At 42.3% G+C, this 23,635-nt stretch overlaps 1 long non-coding RNA gene across 2 annotated transcripts in view; it reads left to right on the top strand.

Annotated features, from left to right (window-relative positions):
• The first annotated feature begins 1,504 nt into the window (after nucleotides 1-1,504).
• LOC144340281 (uncharacterized) overlaps nucleotides 1,505-23,635 on the top strand; it is a 43,592-nt gene continuing 21,461 nt past the window's right edge. Inside the window, exons 1-3 of one of the 2 annotated variants that reach the window (XR_013416217.1) lie at nucleotides 1,508-2,077; nucleotides 8,216-8,337; nucleotides 10,017-10,833. This is a non-coding gene — a long non-coding RNA (uncharacterized LOC144340281). Of the gene's footprint in view, nucleotides 2,078-8,215; nucleotides 8,338-10,016; nucleotides 10,834-23,635 lie in introns of those variants that run through there. The other variant, XR_013416218.1, reaches the window with a different exon arrangement.

The following is a 23,635-nucleotide window of genomic DNA, read 5'->3' as shown; positions in this document are numbered from 1 at the left end:
ACACACACTCTGACCCAATGGTCCCACAGACAGTTCTTTTTGATAAACATAGAAATTGACCCTTCTAGTCTTAAAGCTTAAAACTAGTATTTGTTTTATCTGAGTTTCTTCCTTAGGAAAGGACTTTCAGACCTCTCAAAAAAAAATATCAACGGAATGAAATTCACCAGGTCACCAGGTTCAGACAATGAGATGCCTGACCCCTCATTCGTCATGATTTCTTCTTTGCCCTTCCCTAGTTCCTGTTTTCTTACACATTGTTACATTTTTTCCCTGCTGTGTAAACCCACGTTTCAGTTGATCAGGGAAATGGAATTTTTTTTTTTTTTTGAGATGGAGTCTTTCTCTGTCACCCAGTCTGGAGTGCAGTGGTGCAATCTCAGCTCACTGCAACTTCCGCCTCCCAGGTTCAAGCTATTCTCCTGCCTCAGCCTTCCAAGTAGCTGGGACTACAGGTGTGTGCTACCACGCCTGGCTAATTTTTGTATTTTTAGTAGAGATGGGGTTTACTGTATTGGCCAATCTTGGTCTCAAACTCCTGACCTCAGGCGATCTGCCTGCCTCAGCCTCTTAAAGTGTTGAGATTACAGGCGTGAGCCACCACGTCTGGCCAGGGAAATGGATTTGAGACTGAGCCCCCATCTTCTAGAATGTAGCACCCAATTAAAGCCTTTTTCCTTGGCAGTATCATCGTTTCAGTGATTGGCTTTCTGTGCAGCCAGCAGCAGGACCTAGACTGAACCCTTGGTGTTTCAGTGACAACATCAGTGTGACTGATGTCCTCATGAAACCAGTGGAATCAGAATTTCCTAGAAATCTTTACAAAGCTTTTGCGTTTCTGATGTTTTATTCTTTAGCCCATGGTGGTTTACATTTGCCTCTTTTATCATCTCTTGTAGTCTGAAAAATTTCTATTTCTCGTGTTAGTCCTTGATTGCCTATTGGATTATTTTCTCATTTACACAGCAGGCCCAGGTTGGATGAGGGGAATATGATTAAAAGACAATACATATATTTAATACTTTCAGAGGATTTATACAGGAACAAAAATCAGAGGAAGACCTACAAGGTGTTCTAATTTAAAAATTTTTAATTCTTCTAATAAGCATTTCATGCTCTTAGCTAACTCTTTACTATGAAGAAATGGACTGGGAGCCAACAGATCTGAGTTCCTGTCCCTGCATTGACAGATAATTCATTTTCAAGGCCTCTGTTTCATAAGCCGTGAAATGAGGGAACCATTTTATGTAGAGAGTAGCTTCAAAACAGCTGGGATGAATAAAGTACTTTATTACCTGGAGACTTCAAACACAGTCTTTTTGCTGTGGCCCATAATTTGATGGTGTCTAATTGCATCTAAAATCCAAGTTTTCTGGGATGGCATCTAAGCATCTTTCTGTTCCAGTCCGGAACTGCCTTTCACATCACTTCCCACCCATCTTCTTCTTGGGCCCTGATCCTTTATCACATGCTGTACTCTCGGGACTCCTGACCTTCGCCTCTGCTGTTCCCCCTGCCTAGCACACCACACCCATTTCTTTAGAAATCAAAGGCCCACCTATCTCCTTCAAAACTCAAATCTAGTGCTTCCTCTCGCGTGCAGCTTTTTCTAACCTCAGCAGAATGAATTTCCCCCTTCCCTTTGTGCTTTCTCATAGTGGAACGTTTATCACATGGGATAATTACTTGTTACATGTTTTATTTTCTGTTTAATACCTCCTAAGTTTTGCCTGAAGCTTGTCCACGTGCTTGGTCACAGAACTGTCCTGGGAAATACCCTGATGAATTATTTCAAAAGCAACCAAAGTGTCCTAACATGATGGTAGCAGGGGAAAATGAAGGATCATCTCAGTGTGACTGAATGAAAAGCAGTATCTGGATCTTCATAAATGATGGAATTGATTTGCCACACCAATTGGTAAAGGCCTGAAGCCATGGTTAACAGGGTTATTTTGCTGAAAACTTGAATCAAGAAACACTGAAAGGACAAGAGTCCCGATGGCCCTCGAGGCAGATGATTGATTCCTGGGGCTACGTTGGAAAGTTTGGCAGAGAAGAGACTGAACTATGCTGTTGGGTGAGTAGGTTGTAGGAGGGGACCCCACTGGGAGATTCTTGGGCTTTGTAAACATGGGGGAGAGAAAATGTCCAGAAATGTTGTCTTGAGAAATTAGGGACAGCAGAGCTAGGAGAGTGAGATGTTTCTCATTCCCATGTCTATGGAATAACAGCATGTCTAGAATGCTCCGATAAATTGCCACTAGATGACGCTGTTTCCTCATTTGGCAAATGAGATTTTTTACCCTATCCCTACCCCCCAGCGCAAGCCCGGGACCACAGAGGTGTGAGAGCCTGGAGGCCTGGGCTCTAGTTCCAGATCTGCCCCTCCCTGGAAAGAGGCCAGGAAGGAACAGACCTCTGAGATTCCCTGAGATCCCTCATTTGTAAAACAAAGAAATCCTGGACCAAGTGCTTTCTAAAACCTCTCCAATTACTTTTTTAATACGTTTTATTTTTCCATTTTAATGAAACCTTTAGAGATATGGATTGCCTTCTATGTAAATATATACTCGTACAGAAATGTCAATTTTTATTTAACCAAATCTCGTTTAGATAATTAGACTCCGTAAAGCTTACGGGGCAAGAATCAAATGAATTGCAGTATACCTGTATACATTGGTATGCCTCCTGGGCCTAAACATTTCCCATTTATGTACGCAGTGAATTGTAGAGCTGGAAAGAATCTTAGCGGTTATACAAATAGTTCGGTCTTTTACGTATCTAATATCTAAACATAAGCTTCTCCAGGGGAAAAATTCTATTATTTTTTTTCCATGATGAATTTTTTTAGGGTCTGTAGTTCTAGAACTATGTCCTCATGCTTGAGGCCAGCTCTCCACTGCATTCTCTCATGCAGGTTGTCCTATTGGACACACGAGTTCTGAAGCTCGCTTAAGTCATAACTGAATCATTGAATGACATCAAACACCTAGCTGTTGTGTTTGAGCTACTTTTTTTTTTTTTTGCCTATTCTTGTAATACGGGTCTGTCCAGCAGTGCTTCTCTCTGTTTGCTTCAGATGTTTTCAGTTATATGGAAATTAAACTCCAAGGCAAGAATATGGGGTGGATCAAATTCTGTAACTGTGTCAATCCCTGCCCCCAGCCCAGAGGACACATCCAGATCCATGTCACTACCTTGTGTTTACCATCAGTGGAGCCCAGATTGTTTCAACACACAGAAAGACTCACTGCTTTTCCTGGCAAGTCCTGAAGGTCATTTGTTTGCTGTGTTTTACAGTAATTGTAACAACCATTTATCCCTTGTAAACAAATAGTGCGCTTCTAACCTATATACCACAGTTAAAACGTTATCCCGATAGGACAAGAAAGTTGCTGACAAAGAGAACTGGCAACATAGGGGGAAAAAGAAGCAAGGCGTAGTCTGTATCTTACAAATGTGGGTCATAGATATTTCTATCTGAAAGAGATGATGGACTTCAATTCCTTTCTATACCCCAGTGAGAACAGTTTTTAGTAAATATGTAAGTTCTCTTACTTTAAGAAGAAAGACAAGAATGATAATAATCTCTGAATGTACCAATCCCCTATTAAAACCCCTCCACCACCCCCCAAATAACTCCTCTCACTAGATCAGTTCAGCCCCAGGGTTCATAGTTAACAAGGCTTCATTAGGGCTGAAAAAAAAATTGCCTTTGCTTCCAAACACGGGTTGAGCTCTGATACAGCCTCAGCAGGGAACAGATTTCCCCTTTATCTTTTTGCTTCACTGGTGTGTAATCTTGTCTTTTGGAATAGTGGTAATCAGAACAAATTACCTAGAGTGGGGAATGAAAAGACTTCACAGTCATTGTGGGTAATTTTTTGTTTTCTTTAACAGTTGATACCTTCCCTCAGTAATTGAAAATGATCCAAGAAATCTCTATATACTTGGTAAGGCTTTCCTAAGCATGCCAGCTAAAGCTTTTAAGGTGGTAGAGATGGTTTCAGCAAGAGTTTGGAAGCTCCAGAAAACCAGAAACTTGCCTTGTTGCCTGGTTCCCTCCCTCAACAGGGACGGCCAGAGTTTCTGAGACAATTGCTGCTGTGGTCTGGAGAGAAGCAGAGTCATGAAAGAGGAGAAGGCTTTGTGGCATGTCTAGGCCCAAATTCCAGATGCAGAATTTAGTATGAACAGCGTGTCCCTCCCAATCTTGAGAAAAGGATAAAGAAGAGTGCTCCTCTAGGATCTGCCCTTGGTTTTTGTTGGGGGCTCCAGTCCCACTAGACCTGGGTTATTGTCAGGAAGGCAGCCTTACGGCGTCTCTGCCACTCAGTGAGGGGCTCTGCACTGGCTGCTTCATTCATCATCCCCTGCCTCTCCCATGTGCATCGGAAAACGTATTTGCTGCTTGAGGTTCAGAGAGATGAAGAACATGCCTGAATTCACTAGCACGAAGCAGGTGTTAGAACCTCTGAGAGATTGAAGGGTTGGGGTGAGGGTTTATGACATCCATGGGGATGCTTAGAGGAACATCTGCCATGCCAGGCATCATTTCTGAAGCTTCATACTTGATGAATTTGAGGTGTGTGGAAATAGGAACAGCCTATTGTGAGGTTACCTTCCTGGGAAAAGCAATGTTATCCAAGACTCACTCAGAAAGCCGCAAGAAGCATGCCGGAGCTAGGTGTCAAGAGGAGGTTTGTGGCATGTCATTAGTGGAAAGTCAGGTGGAAAAGAGCTAACACCTGTCAAGGCATCATCCTTCTGTGTCAAAGTCTCTCTCCCTCTGCAGGGCTGTAAGTATATGGATTGATAGAGCTTCTAGTGCCTTGAACATGTTGCCACTGGTTGAATGAACAAATGAGCAGAAGTTGGAGATACCCTCATTAGGACCTAGGATGCTCTGAGCCTTAGGTTATCTGAGACTAAGAGTTTATGAGATGGACTCTATCTGCAAAGTCCTGGAGGACTTTAAGAGATGATTAAGGCTCCGTTGTGTGTAGTGGTAGGGATTTACATAAGCAAAATTTTGGATGGCAACTTAAACTGGGTCAGCATTTTTTAAGGGGTAAGGACATGTGTAAAGAAAAGTGAATGTAGTCTCAAATCTGGATATGTCTAAGTGGGAATCAGTGCAAGTCGTCTCTGTCGGCATACTTAACCAAAATGAGAAATTAGGGAGCTAGGAGAGTATAGGGTCTGAGGTATAACCTTCAGCTGAGAGATTGGGTGCCTGCCAGCAAATTCAGTCATTAAGGGACTGAATTCAGGGTGGAAAGTCCAGCCTTGGGTGCTGTGGACTCCAAGTTCAGAGCAGAGTAACCACTTTTATTGTGGTTACTAGACTAAGTTCAACACAAGTTCCAATGTCTCCTCTTTTCCCTGGGAACAATGCAGAAAGTTTATGTACTTCTTGAGTTACTCTAAGGCTTGGTGTTTCTTATATTCATTTCTGTCTTCCTTTAGTCAAGCCAAATTTTTAATATGCTTGACAAAAATGATGGAAAAATCAAGATAATAGCCGGAGTTGAGTAATTTCTAACATGAGTCAAAATATAAAAATTATTAGACTGCCCATGAACATAAAAACAGTAACATTACCAACATCAGTTCAAACACAGCATCACAAAATAGAAGTATATTTGTAAATTTTAACAGCTGCAACTGAACTACATTTTACATGTATTGATAAAGCAGCTTGGGCACAAAAAGAAATTATGAGTCACTGGGATGTCTGTATCAGACTCAGAGTAGTACGTCAATTTCTAAAATTGATCTCAAATATATTTATGTCAGAGTCATCCCAAGATGCTTCTGATATGAGTCTTGTGCTAAAGAGTAAGATGACTTTGGAGATGTCCTAACCAGGGTTATGAAAAACCCTCTTCTATTTGCCAATGTGATGGTTCAAAGCACAGTTCATCTGGTTCACAAAAAGCAGTTGATCTCTGGTTGGATCAGAGAAGGTATGGCGGAGGAGATGAAGAATGGGGAGGAGACTGTCTTAGGCAACTCTGCTGAGCAACTCCTTGAATTTGACCTGTGTTCCACCCTTCTAACATTTCTTCCGAGAAAAGAATACTGGCAGAATGTCGACAGTTACTGAAGCCTGGTGGCAGGTAAAGGAGGTTCCTTAGACTATCTTTACTTTAGTTTAACAATTTCTATTATGAAAATTAAAACATTTCTTCAAAGTAGCTGGTAGGAATTTTTTTTTTTTTTTTTTTTTTTTTTTTTTTTTTTTTTTTTGAGATGGAGTCTCACTCTGTCACCCAGGCTGGAGGGCAGTGGTGCGATCTCGGCTCACTACAACCTCCACCTCCCGAGTTCAAGCAATTCTCTGCCTCAGCCTCCCGAGTAGCTGGGATTACAGACGTGTGCCACCACGCCTGGCTAATTGTTTGCATTTTTAGTAGAGATGGGATTTCACCATCTTGGCCAGGCTGGTTTCTAACTCCTGACCTCATGATCCACCTGCCTCAGCCTCCCAAAGTGCTGGGATTACAGATATGAGCCACTGCGCCCAGCCAGAAATGTTTTTTTAAATAGCAAAACAATTTATGGGATTTCTGTATTCTTATTGCCTTTCTTGATTAAAAAAACCCTAAAAATTGAAATATAAACATATTGTTATATATGACTATTATTTTGCCTATTTTGCACACTTACATATGCCTATGACTTATACTTCTGGTGTATAGGAGAGAGAAAGTGAGCAAATGGGTATTTTCCCTAATGAGACGGTATATTTTTTCTTACCACTGTAGTGTTTATAGTCTGTGAAATTCTGTTAAGATGTGGAAAGTGACAAGTAGAGCCCACTTTCCATTTTATGGGAGAGGCTTAGGGAATGACTGTTCATTGAATCCACTCCCAAAACAGACTTGCCTTTGATTATATTGGCCATCTTTTATGTTGAGGAACTCTAATGAGCATTTTTTTTTTTTTTTGAGACGGAGTCTCGCTCTGTCGCCCAGGCTGAAGTGCTGCAATGGTGTGATCTCAGCTCACTACAACCTCCACCTCCCGGGCTCAAGCAGTTCTCCTCCCTCAGGCTCCCAAGTAGCTGGGATTATAGGCGCCTGCCACTATGCCCAACTAATTTTTGTATTTTTAGTAGAGACGAGGTTTCACCATATTGGCCAGGCTGGTCTTGACCTCCTGACCTCAGGTGATCTGCCTGCCTCCGCCTCCCAAAGTACTGGGATTTCAGGCATGAGCCACCGCACCCAGCCAAATGAGCATTGATTCGGGCCCTGAGGTGTGCTCTGAAATATGTGGAGCTACTAGGTTTCCTGATAACTCACATTCACGTGGGGATGGCTCTTGGTTTAGCCACATAGACGTCATCTTCATTTTATAATGAGGCCTAGCTTGTAAGTTATAAATCACTGTCTGACATGTCTGGTTATGTTTTTTAAAGACTTGTTTGAAAACTCATTAAACCTGATGTGTGTGTGTGTGTGTGTGTGTATGTGTGTGTGTGACGTGTGATGTGTGTATTTGATTGCATTCTTTTTTGGTACAGGGACTATAAGTACTTGGGGAACCAAATTTGTTATATTTTATGAATATTAAGTAAAACATTAGACCCATCTATTTATTAATTTAATACGTTCAGTGAGGAAATATTTATGAAGTGCTTTCATGAGTCAGGCACTGCGTTGGGTGCTGCGAATTCAGTAAAGACCAAAAGCCCTGTGGTCATTGTCCTCACGGGGCTCCCAGACTAGCATAGGAGCAAGCATGAATCTAAATAACCACACACGTGACTGGTGTAATTATGCAAGCTACTAAGCGGTGTGACAAAGGCTAGGGTCCTTCACGTGTGTAATAAAGTGTCTGCAACCAGCGTGGGCCTCAGTGAAAGCATCCCTGAGGACGTGGTATCTGATTTGCTATCTGAAGAGGAAGAAGAGCACCAGACTGAGGTAAATGCACTTGAGAAGATTCTGATTGCAGGGAGGACACTCGACAAGACCTGGTTTCAGGGAAAACACTGCACTTTGGAAGTCCTAGGAGGCCAGGGTAGCTGGAGAGGAAAGCACGGAGGGAGACTGGTGCGCAGTGAAGCCAGAGAGGCAAATGCAAGCCAAGTCCTGCAGGGCAACGTATCCCATGGAAAGAATTTGGTCTTCATCGGAAGAGCAATTGGAAAGTCTATTAAGAGTTCAATTTAGAGGGATAATGTGATCTAATTTACACTTTTCAGGAAATCACTTTCACTGCAGTCTGGAAAATGGAGGGCAGGAGAGGCTACAGCCCTGGGGAAGGGGTGGTGATGAGTCAGCTATGAACCAGCCCCTCGGCCGTGCACTGGGAATGTGCCGGGAGGTGAGTGGAATGTTCTCTTGGCCTCTTCAAGATCGTGAGCTGTGAAGAGCAGGACTAGTAAACAGATGATGGTACAATGTGATGAGCTTCATATTAAAAGTGAGTAAGACACATTATGTTGTGAGCACAGTAGAGAAGGCAATTAATTTTAATTTGGAGGATCAGAGGAGGCTGCCTGAGAAGGTATCATCTGACCTAGGCCTTTAGGAATGAGTAAGAACCAAAGAAGAGAGTCAAAATTATCCCAATGAAAGGAATAGCAAGAGTAAATTTCAAAGTAAGTTTGAAATGCCTTGAGCTTCAGGGAATGGTCAGTCATCTGATGTGGCTGCCTCACTGCCGGTCCACCCTCCCTCCAGTCCAGATCACATGCTTCCAGATTATGGCCTCTAGTACCTTGACTTGAATAATTATTTTATCATATCAGGGCCAGGAACTCCTCAAACTCTCCATCCTCTCACTGTGTCTCACTTCCTTTGTAACCTTAGTTGCCCCAATTAAATCTCATGAGTCATCATTAACATCATTTTCTGGTAAAGACCCTCAATGTCCCCGCCCTTCTCTAACTTTATCTTAAAGACTCAATAACCTTCAAGTCTGATTTGCTGCAGCCCTGTCTACTCTGCCTTATGCTTGAGCAGCTGCCTTTGGTTGGACAGGGGGACATATCCACATGCTCTGGTCTTATTTGGGACCACTAGATGCAAGGGAGCTCTCAGGGCAGCCAGGCCATCCTACAACACTTTCCTAGTGCATTCACTCCCCCATGCTCCCAAACCATTCTACACCTACTGCTCTCTCCTCAAAACCCCAAGATCTGCATCCTCACTCTCAGATGACAACTTAGCCTCTGAGGTCAATGGGAAAATAGAAGCAGCCGCAAGAGACTCTGCACTCTCTCACACTGCATCTTTCCACAAGCCTGCATCTGAGCCCATAGACTCTACGTTCCCTCCCACTGCTATGCATGAGCTCTCCCTGCTCCTATCAAAAACCATCTCCTTTACCTGTGCCTATTGTCTTTCCCATCTTCAAGGACATGGCTCCAGTAGTTTTTTTCTGGTCCTTTCCTCCATCGTTAATTTCCCCCCTATGAAATCATTTCCATCAACCTGAAATATATTGCAATATCTCCTATCTTAAAAAAAGTCAACTCTCTCTTGACCCCACATACCTAGAGACGTCCTTGTTACTTTACTCCCAGTTATAGCAAAACTTCACTAAAGATGTGTCTTTGTCAGTTTTAGTTGAGCTTATTTCCATTCTTTCTCAAACCTATTCAAATCAGTTATTTCCCCTAATCACTTCCCTGAAATTTTTCTTGTCACTAACCAAGACCTGTACGTTGTTAAATCCCATAGGAAATCCAATCTTCATTTTACTTACCTATTAACAATATTTGATATAATTGATCATTCTCCTTCCTTGAAACACTTTATTTCCTTCGGAGACCAAAATTCTCCGAATGTTTCTTCTTTTTCATGGGCTGCTCTTCCTCAGTCTCCTTTGCTCCATCCTCTTCTCACCAACCTCCAAATGATGACAGAGGACCTCATGGTTTAGTCCCTGGACCTGTCCTTTCTGTATGTGTATTTATTTCTTAGATAATCTTACGTAGTCTCATGGATTTGAATATCATAATACACTGATTACTTCCTTTTCCCTCCTTTTTTTTCTAGCCTGGATCTCTTCACTGAAGTCTAGGCTCAAAAATCTGACTATCTGATGTTTCCATTTGGAGCTCTGAAAGGTACCTCAAACTTAGAACTGTTTATCATTACCTTCAAGCCTGTTCCTCACATTTTCTCACCCTCACATCTAATCCATCACCAAATCCTGTCATCTTCATACTCAATAAATGCCCCAAATCTGACCATTTTTGTTATCTCTATTGCCAACACCCTACTCCAAGCCACTAGTTCCACTTCCTGATATTATTATATCAGTTTCTTAACTACTTCCACTCTTGCATCTCCACCTCTGCACAGCATAGTGTCAACTCAATATCAACAGTAATCTTTTTTTTTTTTTTTTTTTAAACAGAGTCTTACTCTGTCACCAGGCTGGAGTGCAGTGGCGCAATATCAGCTCACTGCAACCTCTGCCTCCCAGGTTCAAATGATTCTCCTGCCTCAGGCTCCCAAGTAGCTGGGACTACAGGTGCACGCCACCATGCCCAACTAATCTTTTTGCATTTTCAGTAGAGACGGAGTTTCACCATGTTGGCCAGGATGGTCTCGATTTGCTGACCTCATGATCTTCCCACCTTGACCTCCCAAAGTGCTGGGATTACAGGCGTGAGCCACCGTGCACAGCCTATCAACAGTAATCTTCTTATGATGTAAATAGGAATATGTTGTCATTCTTCTGCTCAAAATCCCCTACCAACGTTCCATCTCATTCAGAATAACATCCAAAGATCTTACATTGGCCTAGAAGGCACTGGGAGATGAGACCCCTGTTTTCTCTCTGACCTCATCTCCTACCAGCCACCTCATTGTTCACTGCATTCCAGGCATCCTGGCCTCTTTGATGTTCTTTAGACATAGCAGGCATGTTTCCTTCTCAGAACCCATAGGCTCACTGTTCCTTCTTTCTGCAGTTTTACCCAAGAGTTTTCAGCTGGCCTGCTTCCTCACTTCCTTCCAGTCTCTGCTCATATCAATGGATCAGTGAGGTCTTCTTTGACCACTTTGTTTAGATTAGCAGCTCTCCCCATCCACCAGATTTGTTATTACTCATCTATGCGTTATTTTTCTCCATAGTGCCTATGGGTATGTGACATACTATATTAGTTGGGTTAGTGGTAGAACCTGCAAACATCAGCTCCAACATTTCTGCAGTTGAATATATTGTAGGTATTTTACATGCTTCCTTACAGTTCAATGCTAATGTTCCTATTTGGGGTTGGTATTCCTTCGCCTGGGATTCAGACACTCGGATCCTTCCATCTTGAGGCTCTGCCTTCAGGGCTTCAGAGTCCTCTGTGTCTAGCAGAAACCAAGGAAAGAATAGTAAGTGGAGGAGGCACATCAGACTCTTAAAAAACCCTGTCCTGTAAGTGATACATATCATTTCTACCCACATTGCATTGGTAAGAATTTGTCATATGGACACAACTGGTTGCAGTGGAAGCTGGAAAATGAAGTCCCTGTCTGGGCCACTGCCTCCCAGGGACAACTCCACTCTGGAAATTTGTTGCACAGAAGGTCATCCCTGCCATACACACTATGCCTTTACTTGTCTAGTAACAGTGTTCCTTCGTTAGAATGTAAATTCTATGGAGAAGTGATCTGTTTCCATCCCTCTTACAACTCTAGGGCATAGAACAGCTTCTAGTGCATAGTAGGTATCCAGTGATTATTTGCTTCTACTTTTATTTTTTTTAAAGTTCCTAGTCTGGAGGAGGGGAGGAGTTATAGTAGTATGGGAGCTGAGGCTGAAAAGATAGAGTCAGGTAGTGAAAGGTGTGTGTACTTGCAGCCATCATGAATACGGGCTGTCCTAATGCGTAAATATGCCCAGATCACAGGCAAATTGGACTAGAACCAAAGCATTTGGCCACATTTTTTTTTTCCATAAAACCATTTGGACAATAGTTACACAACAGGAATTTCTCTATTGCCATCCTGTGGCTTTGTAGATAAGCAGCAGTGGATCAGCCAGGACCAAAAAATGTAATTCTGTTTGATTTAACTGCACTTGTATACACATGGCCTATGTTCCTCCATGGGAAAGTTTTACTATGTTCAGTGAACTGTATGTTAAATCTGTGGCATAATTCCAAATTATTTCTTTGGCTTTTTCCTCTTCATGTTCTCCTAATTTAGGGTTGTGCTGTTATTAAAGAAGTAAGTATCAAGCATGAAATACTATTAGTGCACTTTGGGTTCCAGTTGTATGTCTTAGTCCATTTAGTGTTGCTATAATAGACTACTCAAACCTGGGTATTTTATAAAGAAAAGAGGATTATTTGGTTTGTTTCTGCAGGCTAGGAAATTCAAGAAGCATGGAGCTGGCATCTGCTGGGCTTCTGGTGAGGGCTTTTGTGCTTCATCATAACATGGTGGGAGGTCAAAGGAGAAGCAGATATCAGTGAAGAGGCAGAACCAGAGGGGCATCCTGGCTTTATAACAACCCTCTCTTGTAGGAACATTCCCATGAGAACTAATCCAGTCTTGTGAGACTGAGAACTCACTTGCTACCATGAGAACAGCACCAAGCCATTCATGAGGGATCTGCCCCCATGGCCCAAACACTTCGTACTAGGCCCCACCTCCCAACTCTGCCACGTTGGGGATCAAATTTCAACATCAGTTTGGGTAGAGACAAACTTAACCATAGCATAGTGTAATGGAGATAACGTCAGACTTCAAGCCAAGCTCTCAGGCTCCAATACAACCTTCTCCAGTACATTTGAGATCAAACACTGAATTGCATGCACTGTGTTTTTGATTTAGAAATACATGTTCGTTTCTTTTAAAATACAGCTTGACTATTATATATCAAACTGAGAGAAGACACACATGTATATGTTGACATAATCTTTGTGTACTTGAAGATTTGTTGTTGTTGTTGTTGTTTTTTGTTTTTGAGACAGGGGCCCACTCTGTTGCCCAGACTGGAATGTCATGATATGAACATAGCTCACTGCAGTCTCGACTTCCCAGGCTTAAGCAATCCTCCTGACTCAGCCTCCTGAGTAGCTGGGACCACAGGCAAACACCAACACAACTGGCTAATTTTAAAATTTTTTTGTAGAGATGGGGTCTCGTCATGTTGCCTAGGCTGGGCTCAAGCAATCCTCTTGCCTTGGCCACCCAAAGTGTAGGATTACAGGCGCCAACCACCATGCCTGGCCTGCAGGTATTTTTTGTTGGTCACATAGCTTATCGTTCCATCATAAAAATCACACTTGAGATGTGTCCCCAAAACAGGTTATATAATGTCAATGATCAAAATACGCAGAAAATGTTGTCTTTACAAAGCCTTTTATTAAACATTGGAAAGTATGCTTACCATTTGGAGAGAAATCAGTCCAAAGACCTTGTCAAGCAAAACAGTGGGCATGTGTTTGCAAAGAGGCCATACAGAGCTCTCTGAGAGACAGAACTTGGCAAATGCCTCACAAATCCCTCATGCTCTTACCCAGAAGTATTTTTGTTTGAAAGACCAAGCCATGTTAGGGTCAATTTGCTAATTAAATAATTTGCATCTCTAGGCAACGTTCTTTTGGAAGCATCTCCATGACTTTGGGATCCATCATACGATGTTTACCACATAGTTGAGACGTAGCTACTTCTATACCTCAGATTAGGAGATGTGAACAAGTAGGAAGCACCCTCATCTCAGAAGCCTGGGAATTCCAGGACATAACATTGGAGTAGGTGGAATAAAGTTTGATTCTGGTTTTCTGTATTATGCAACTCCCTTGATCACAATTGGAGACATACAAATGATGTATTTATACTAAATAGTAGGTAGAAAAAAGCTAAGGGTAGGATGTGTGAGGATTCTTTTCCATGTTTTTCTTTCTTTTGCTAGTATTTCTTCAGAACACCAAAAAAAATTTGCATTGAGCAAGCTGTTTCTCTGAGTTAATTTACTGTAGAGATGCTTGCAACTCCTTAAACCTATGACTATCACAATTGCCTTTCAGAAATCTGTTGATAAATGAACTTATTTGTTCATTTTTTTTTCTTCTAACATAAATGGTAACTAGTAATCTGATCATTTGTGGGGAGGTGTTTCCTATCTGTGTCCATTTTCTGGGGTTGGTGTAACAAAGTACCTTGAGCTGGGTCATTTAAAGAATGGAAATATATTATCTCTCATTTCTGGAGGTTAGAAGTCTGAGCTCATGGTGTCAACAGGTTTGGTTCCTTCTGAGGGCTGTGAGGAAGAACCTTTTCCATAACTCTCTCCTAGTTTCTGGTGGTTTGCTGGTAATCTTGGCATTAATTGACTTGTAGACAGAGATCCACCCCCATCTCTGTCTTCATCTTCACATGGTGTTCTCCCTGTGTGTATCTGTGTCCAAATCTCCTCTTTTTATAAGAACACCAGTCATATTTGGTTAGGGGCCCACCCTATTCCAGTATGATCTCATGTTAAGTAAGTATATCTGCAACAACCCTACTTCCAAATAAGGTCATATTTTGAGATACTGGAGGCAAGGATGTCAACACATGAATTTTGTGGGGATACAGTTCAGCCCCTAACACTGTCCATCCAGTGTTCCCAGAGAAGGAACAGGAGGGAGGGAAATCTAACAAGTGACATTTACATTCTCAGTGCTGTATATCTAAACCCAGTTTGTTTTTCCCTGGGTAGTTCATTCTCACCTAAGAAGGTGAAAGAGGACATTTCAAGTTTCCTTTCCCCGTTGAACTTGGTTTCTACTTTCATCTAAGGGGGATAAAACATATCTACCCCATATTCTGCCCAGGAGGTGTATATCTAGTTGAAACGAAATAAAGGATGTCGCAATACACTGAAAAAATATACTGCATTGGTATTGTCGATTTTTCATCACTATTTTCATAAGTGTCAATGGTTACCTAAGTGGTTGATTATGAAAATTGCCTTGAGAGCTCTGTATTTATAAAGACTCCTGGGCCCCTCCCCCCAGAGATTCTGATTCAGCAGGTTTGAAATAGAGCCTAGGGAATCTCTTTTAAATGTTCTCCAGATCATTCTGGTGATTAGCCAGGTTTGGAATTACTGGTCTTGGACCATTTCTTAAGAGTGAGCACTGTCAGTAATGTCTACTTAACTAGATTACTCACATGATAGGAAAAAATATTGATTAGTGGTTTCAATAATGGCGTCATCAATTTGTTTTAGAAAGGCAATATCCATTTAGTGTGAAAGTTCCAGTTTGGGTGTTTCTGGATTTGAATCCTGATGTGATATATGATATATAATGCTTCTATATTCATTTAATAAATGTAAATTGGGGCAAGTAACTTCTCTGATACTCAGTTTCATTATCTGTAAAGTGAGGACAATAATGCCTACCTCGCAGGGCTGTTGAGAGAATTAAATTGGATAATTTATGAAAAATCACTGGAACTCAACAAGTCTTCATTAAAAGATCATTTTTTTCCCCTTACTCATCTAACACTTTGATTTATTTTGAGTCACTATCTCTAAATTTTTGGTAGTGGGAGACAGTTAAAATTGATTAATAGAACTACACACAACATACTAATCTAAAAGGATAAAATCTTGGATTGAAAGGTTGAAATGAGGAATTTTGATTGCTGGATATTTTCAGAGTACACCAGGTCCTAATAGTGCTATATTAATGTTATGGAAAAGTGAAAATGTTGGCAGCAAATCCTGAATTCTAAAGAGGTGAGTGAGCTAAGGAAAATCCAGTGTGATGAATGATCCATTAACTTAGAAGAGGCTTGGGTACATGCTGCAGGGCAGGTCAGAACTGAAAGCACTGGACCATAGTGTGGTTAAGCATTAAACTTTGAGCAGGGTCCAGCAGCGGTCCCCATAGCATACCTGTGGAATGGTTTAAGTAAGCATCTAGCTTTTTTTTTTTTTTTTGAGACGGATTCTTGCTCTGTCACCCAGGCTGGAGTGCAGTGACATGATCTCGGCTCACTGCAACCTCTGTCTCCTGGCTTCAAGTGATTCTCCTGCCTCAGCCTCCTGAGTAGCTGGGACTACAGGCGTGTGCCACCATGCCCGGCTAATTTTTTTTTTTTTTTTTGTATTTTTAGTAGAGACGGGGTTTCACTGTGTTAGGCAGGATGGTCTCGTTTTCCTGACCTCATGATCTGCCCACCTCAGCCTCCCAAAATGCTGGGATTACAGGCGTGAGCCACTGCACCTGGCTAGCATCTAGCTTTTAATAAGTCACTATTAAGGAATGACTGGGCTTTGGTCTTTTCCTCTTTAGAATCTTCATGTTACTTATCCTCCAACAATGCCACTGGTGTGGCATTTTTTTCAAAGTTGGAAAGAAAATAGTGGAAAACAAGAGAATTGTGAAGTTTATTTTGCAATTGGTTGGGTCTTGACAGAGCCATCAACTTTTTAATTCCTGAATCTATTATTCTGTTTCCAACTCAGTTCAGGCACACTTTAGGATGTCCAATCTGAAATTCTAAGAGAATCTATTTTATTTCAGTTTCCTTCTATGCACATTAAAGGCAGATGTTAGCACCTGTTTCAATTCCAAAACTTCTCTTCAGAAGATTTTTCTGCCTCTTGAGGTATTTTACAGTTTTGCATAAGCAAACAGGAAGCCTACTCACTATATGGACTAACAAACTATTTTATTATTGATCATGAATTAATTATATTTTGGCGGGAAAACCTCAAATACTGTAGAAACTTCCATTTTTATAGAATGGTTCTAGTGTGTATTTCAGAAGTTATTGCTCCATCTTCTTATGTGTGATCATTAATAAGAGATATGGCTGGGCGCAATGGCTCACACCTGTAATCCCAGCACTTTGGGAGGCTGAGACAGGTGGATCACGAGGTCAGGAGATCGAGACCATCCTGGCTAACGCGGTGAACCCCGTCTCTACTGAAAATACAAAAAATTAGCCAGGCGTGGTGGCGGGCGCCTGTAGTCCCAGCTACTCGGGAGACTGAGGCAGGAGAATTGTGTGAACGCAGGAAGCGGAGCTTGCAGTGAGCCGAGATCGCGTCACTGCACTCCAGCCTGGGTGACAGAGCGAGACTCTGTCTCAGAAAAAACAAAAAACAAAACAAAACAAAAAGGCAGGCGAGGGGCAGGTGTGGCAGCACTACGTTGATGAATATTAAATGTGTAGTCAGGTTTCTCTCTATCTATAGACAGTCTATGATAGCCTTTCATTCCCACTGGCAGAAAACAAGTAAGGGATAAGTTTTGTAAAGGAAATGCATAAGTAAATAAATAAAACCAAAGAGAAGGGGACCTGTTGGTTTCAGGCAGATGATCTTTGTAAGAAGACTCTGAAGTGAAACAATATTTACCTCTCTAAACCCTTGGGGCCAAGATAAGTAGCACCTCTTGATGTGTTTCCAGACAACACTCAATCTAAGAGTTATTGTGGTAGAGTCTAGCGGGTTGTTGGGATTTAGAATCTGGAGAAGGTATGGATTAGTTACTGACGTCAATGAAGACTAGAAGACTGGAATTGTCAAGCCAGGAGGTAACACTCTATATGAGACAAGTTTTGAGATCATCATATGGTATCTGTGCATTTCAACCAGAATGTTTGGAGTATTACCAACAAAGGAGAGAGGGTTGATCACCGAAGAGCTTGATCCTCTGGGGTCAAGGGTGGGGCTCCTTGATTGATCAGGTGGCCTCACCTCTCTCTTTAGATGAGATGCAGCCAAAGTCAATGCTTCTCAGAGAAGAAAGAGAGCATGAGAGAGCCTGAACCCATCATAGAGCAATAAAATCGGTGTTGAACTGAACTGTTGACCTGGTTAGCGGCCAGAATAGCAGAAGCAGAGAGCTTTTACGGTCAGGCTCAGACATGGAAAATGGGGAAACTGAGACGCTTGCACTTACCTACATTCCAAAGATTGATGGCATAGGTTGGGAAAGAAAGAAAATAATGTCTAGAAACAGGTCCCAGAATTTTGTTTTTAGATACTCACTGGCTTAGTTAGCAACATCAGGGCTTAATTTTCTTGATTTCAGAAAAATGGAATTACTGATTAAACAAGACCATGGTTGTCCTACCACTTGAAGTGAGCAAATACTGGGAATGCTGCAAATGCACCTCTTCTGCAAGGCGTATTGGTACCTTGGGTGCCTTTTGCTCAGATGTCTGCTATAAAATGCCTGTGAATGTCTGTGAAATTGCACGGTGGCTGGTGAAGGGGAGAGACTTTCTATAACTTCTTGGCTTTATGTGTGGACATAATAACTCTTAGATTAAATGTTGTCTGGAAAATCATCTCTTATTATTCCCAAGCAAAATATGTTTTCTGCTGCAACAGTTAATTGCTTCACTGTTGAACTATTTCATTCATTCAACCAATAACTGGGCACTCACTATCTAGCACACACAGTACTTTTCATGTCCATTCAGATTGCATTTACACTGATAGTTGTCCTGTGAGTGGACATTTAGTACCATTTAGACAGGGATAGAATGTAAATATGGGGGCACATTACAGATGAAGCTGCTGCTTCTTAGGATGAAGGATTCCTAGAGATGTAATAACATCAATTATTTCTATGAAAAACCACAACATAAAAGGCTGACTTCCATCAACGTGATTTGAAGAAAGAGATTTATTTATAGGTTACCAGGGCTCATGCCCTGGCTGGACGATTCATCTTTTCACAAAGAAATTCCCAGGAGAATCTGCCTGATTTTTAGTCTCTTCATGTTCACAATGGGAGGATCCGTCTAACTTTATATTTACTTTGTAAGCGTCTTTCAACCATGCATAGCTTTTCTAGAGCATAAACCTCAAAATACTTCTCATGCCTCCAATGCAACATTAAACTAAAAGAAAACTTGAGAGCTATATCAAAGAGAAATAAATAATTATTTAAGTTCTAGTTTTTTTGGTGGGGGGAGGGGGGAGTAGCAAGTTGCTTTTATTTTTGAGATGGAATCTCGCTCTGTCACCCAGGCTGGAGTGCAGTGGCATGATCTCAGCTCGCTGCAACCTCCACCTCCTGGGTTCAAGCGATTCTCCTGCCCCAGCCTCCCAAGTAGCTGGGATTACAGGCACACGCCACCATGTCCAGCTAATTTTTATATTTTTAGTTGAGACAGAGTTTCATCATGTTGACCAGGCTGGTCTCAAACTCCTGGCTGCAAGTGATCCACTTGCCTCGCCCTCCCAAAGTGTTGGGATTACAGGTGTTAGCCACAGTGTCCAGCCCCTATAAAGTCTTTTAATCCTTGTAATAAACCTCTGAGATTGGTACTATTGCTTTCCTATTTTACAGATGAGGAAATAGAGGTGCAGAGGCCAGGGAAAAAGGTCAAGATCACAATGCTAATAGTAAGTGCAAATTTGGGGTATGAACTTGTACAACATGGATTCAGAATGGGTGCTTGTATCTACTACTTTAGGCAAGGAGAAACAACAAGAGCAAAGTAGGTGGTTATTATGTGCGAATTCTCCTCCTAACTTCGCATCTTAATTTATTTCCAGTCACTATATCTGCCTTGTTGAAAATGAGAGCAAGTTAAAATATGAGAACTAAAATGACACCCGGTGTTCTGTTCTTCGGTCAAGGGCTCTGGTGTGTGAGTGTGTAAGGGGTTGGAGGAGGGAGCGGGCAGAGGCAGAAATGGGAAGCTTTTTAGGCCAGATGCCAGCTCCAGAATGTGATCATATAAATGTGAGCCCTGTACATTTAATAAATAACAGTCCTGGTTCTTAGCTCATTGACGTATCCTCAATGTGCCTCAGACTTTACCCTGGTATCGGTAGTGGGGGTGAAGGCAGGGGGAGGGATACAAGAGAAAGACAACCGATACCTGGATGGATTCAGATCAGATACCTTCGAGAACAGAGATGTGGAAAATCTAGGTGGAATGGCAGAACTAAAGGGGGCAAAGGATATGAACAGACATTTCTCAAAAGAAGACATTCATACAGCCAACAGACACGTGAAAAAATGCTCATCACTGGCCATCAGAGAAATGCAAATCAAAACCACAATGAGATACCATCTCACACCAGTTAGAATGGCGATCATTAAAAAGTCAGGAAACAACAGGTGCTGGAGAGGATGTGGAGAAATAGGAACGCTTTTACACTGTTGGTGGGATTGTAAACTAGTTCAACCATTATGGAAAACAGTATGGCGATTCCTCAAGGATCTAGAACTAGATGTACCATATGACCCAGCCATCCCATTACTGGGTATATACCCAAAGGATTATAAATTATGCTGCTATAAAGACACATGCACACGTATGTTTATTGCAGCACTATTCACAATAGCAAAGACTTGGAATCAACCCAAATGTCCATCAGTGACAGATTGGATTAAGAAAATGTGGCACATATACACCATGGAATACTATGCAGCCATCAAAAAGGATGAGTTTGTGTCCTTTGTAGGGACATGGATGCAGCTGGAAACCATCATTCTTAGCAAACTATCACAAGAACAGAAAACCAAACACCGCATGTTCTCACTCATAGGTGGGAACTGAACAATGAGATCACTTGGACTCAGGAAGGGGAACATCACACACCGGGGCCTATCATGGGGAGGGGGGAGGGGGGAGGGATTGCATTGGGAGTTATACCTGATGTAAATGACGAGTTGATGGGTGCAGCACACCAACATGGCACAAGTATACATATGTAACAAACCTGCACGTTATGCACATGTACCCTACAACTTAAAGTATAATAATAATAAATAAATTAAAAAAAAAAAAAAAAAAGAATGATTTTTTGTTTTTCCCCCACATTCAGAGGAGTTGGAACATTGGGCAGGGGAATGTCTCTGGCATCAGAAAAAGAGAGAGCGGGCAGTTGGGGTTTGTTTGGAGACAGGTTTGCCTTCTCAACCTGCTAAAGGCCAAAAGGATCATAGCCGGAAATGCTTCCCCCCAACCTCTCCCCCAGCAGAAAGCTTTTTGAGCTTTGCTATAGAAAGAAGGGGAGGAAAGCCAAGAAAAACGCCTCACCAAAATGAGGCTTTTTCTTGGCTTTCTGAAATATCCATGCAAGTTGGTAGCTTTGTGAGCTCCTGGTCTGTGCATCCACTACATTAATGCCTTTAAAGCCACCACCTTCAGAGGCTTCATTGCCTTGCCTAGGTTAGCAGGGCTGGATGTTTACATTCAGGGCTCTGAATGAAAATGAAAGCATTGGCTGTGTTACATTTATTTATTTGTTTGTTTGTCTTGCTCTGTTGCCCAGGCTGGAGTGCAATGGCATGATTTTGGCTCATTGCAACCTCCACCTCCTGGGTTCAAGTGATTCTCCTGCCTCAGCCTCCCGAGTAGCTGGGATTACAGGCATGTGCCACCACAGCCGGCTAATTTTGTATTTTTAGTAGAGATGTGGTTTCACCATGCTGGTCATGCTGGTCCCAAACTCCTGACCTCAGGTGATCCGCCCACCTTGGCCTCCCAAAATGCTCAGATTATAGGCGTGAGCCACCATTCTTGGCCTATTTATTTATTTTTTTTGAGATCGGGTGTTTCTCTGTTGTCCAAGCTAGAGTGCAGTGGCATGAACCCAGCTCACTGCAGCCTCAACCTCCTGGCCTCAAGGGATTCTCCTGCCTTAGCTTCCCGAGTAGCTGGGACTACAGGCATGCACCACCATGCCTGGCTAATTTTTTTAATTGTCTTGTAGAAATGGGGTCTCACTTTGTTACCCAGGTTGGTCTCAAACTCCTGGGCTAAGGCCATCCTCCTGCCTTGGCCTCCCAAAGTGTTGGGATTACAGGCATGAGCCACTGTACCTGGCCCAGCTGTGTTACCTTTTGTTACCTGCATATACACAGGCCTCCAAGAGAGAACCTCTATATATCTGCATCTCACCTTTATTCCTGCAAAAAGGAAATTTTCATTGCCTGGAAGGACCTACATGGAACTTACAAGAGATTGGCCTCAAATCTGACAAGCAGGCCCCTGAACAAGCTTCATATCATTGAGTGAAGAAAAAAGTCAGCTGTTTGTTTTATTCCTTCATTAATATCTGCAAAGTTTGCATTTTGCCATTCAGGTTTTAAATAAATATACCCAGTGATGGACATTTACGTCAGTCACTTAAATTTTCCTCCGAGTATCTCAAGCCTGTGAAAGGGCCCAGAATGAAAGGCAACTGTTTATCAAGGTCTTTCGTCTCGGATTTTCTCAGACAGTCTCTGATCTGAGATTTACTGTGATATGAAAAACCAGCTCACAGTCATCTGGGGGTGCCGTGCCTCACTTTAAGAGAAAGGAGATGTCTCGATATCCTAACCTCGTGATCCACCCGCCTTGGACTCCCAAAGTGCTGGGATTGCAGGCGTGAGCTCCGTCTCTACTAAAAATACAAAAAGTTAGCCTGGCGTGGTGGTGGGCACCTGTAGTCCCAGCTACTTGGGAGGCTGAGTCAGGAGAATGGTGTGAACCTGAGAGGCGGAGCTTGCAGTGAGCTGAGATAGTGCCACTACACTCCAGCCTGGGCGACAGAGCGAGACTCCGTCTCAAAAAAAAAAAAAAAAAAAAAAAAAAAAAGAAGAGAAAGGAGATGTTAGAGCATTTCCAATAGACTTCTTTGCTTTAAAGGTATTCAGGACAGGTCTGTTCTAAATAAAGGTTCTCTTTTGCCTTTAGAGATCATTTGCATGTACTTTTTCATAAACAAGTTTACTAACTGTGTGCTGCTTAGACTCTAGAACTTCTGAGAAGAAAAAGACTGTACAAAAACTCTGGTGAATTCTAAGGGGACCCTTGTTGGGGGCCTTGTGGCTTAGTAATAAAATCCCCATTATCCTGCCCTCCTTCCTGGCTAGATATTTCCATCCTGACAGAGGCTTCTGAGAGCCTAGAGCAGGTGACGTGGGGAGGTGCAGCTGGAGAGCTGGGGTAGTGGTGCAAAGAGCCAGCCCAGTCATGGGCTTTGGCTGTCCTGAGGACTGAGCCTGCAACTACCACAAGCTAGATTTGTAGCCTTGGGTAACTTTTTCAACCCCGATGAGTCTAGGTTACCTCACGTGGAAAGTAGACCTGGTCACACATACTTCACATGGTTGTGGTCAAAAGTCAACTTCCCTCTCCCTCTCAATCCCTGGTTTTGCTTGGATAACCCCTCCCCAGCCTGTCTTCCCCTGCTGAAATGTCACTTCTTCCAGAAGCCCTTTCTATCTGGCTGAGAATCTCTCCTCCTCAGGACCCCAGCTTGACTTTCTCCTGTCATAGCTCCTTTCAGGCTATATTATATTATGTCTCTTGCCCATTAAACTCTGTGAAGACAGGAAACAGGTATGTCGTGTTTGCAGTTCCTGGCATTGTTGGCTCTTGCTATTTGTAGAATGGAGTTGAACGGACGCACGTGAAATAACCTAACAAACATGTGGCCTATGGTGGTGATCCCTCTCCTGTCCTTGCTCTCTCTTTAACAGGTTACAACTCTAGGCAGACGATTAATACTGTAGTAGTCACTTGCTCACACAGCTGGATTTCTCTTCTGACCAAATCAATACCTAAAGCTAGAACTTTTTGTTTTCTCTGTTTCTATAAGCTCCTGTCTGTATAAAATTCCTTCCTGTTTGCATCAAACAGCTTGGTTTTGGAGGTTTTCTGAAACTTTCTTAAAAACTGACCATTTGGGCCAGGCATGGTGGCTT

Source organism: Macaca mulatta, chromosome 4 (genome assembly GCF_049350105.2).
Source record: "Macaca mulatta isolate MMU2019108-1 chromosome 4, T2T-MMU8v2.0, whole genome shotgun sequence".
NCBI lineage: Eukaryota > Metazoa > Chordata > Mammalia > Primates > Cercopithecidae > Macaca > Macaca mulatta.
The sequence above is the reverse complement of the archived record's forward strand: the minus strand, read 5'-3'. Positions and strand labels throughout refer to the sequence as shown.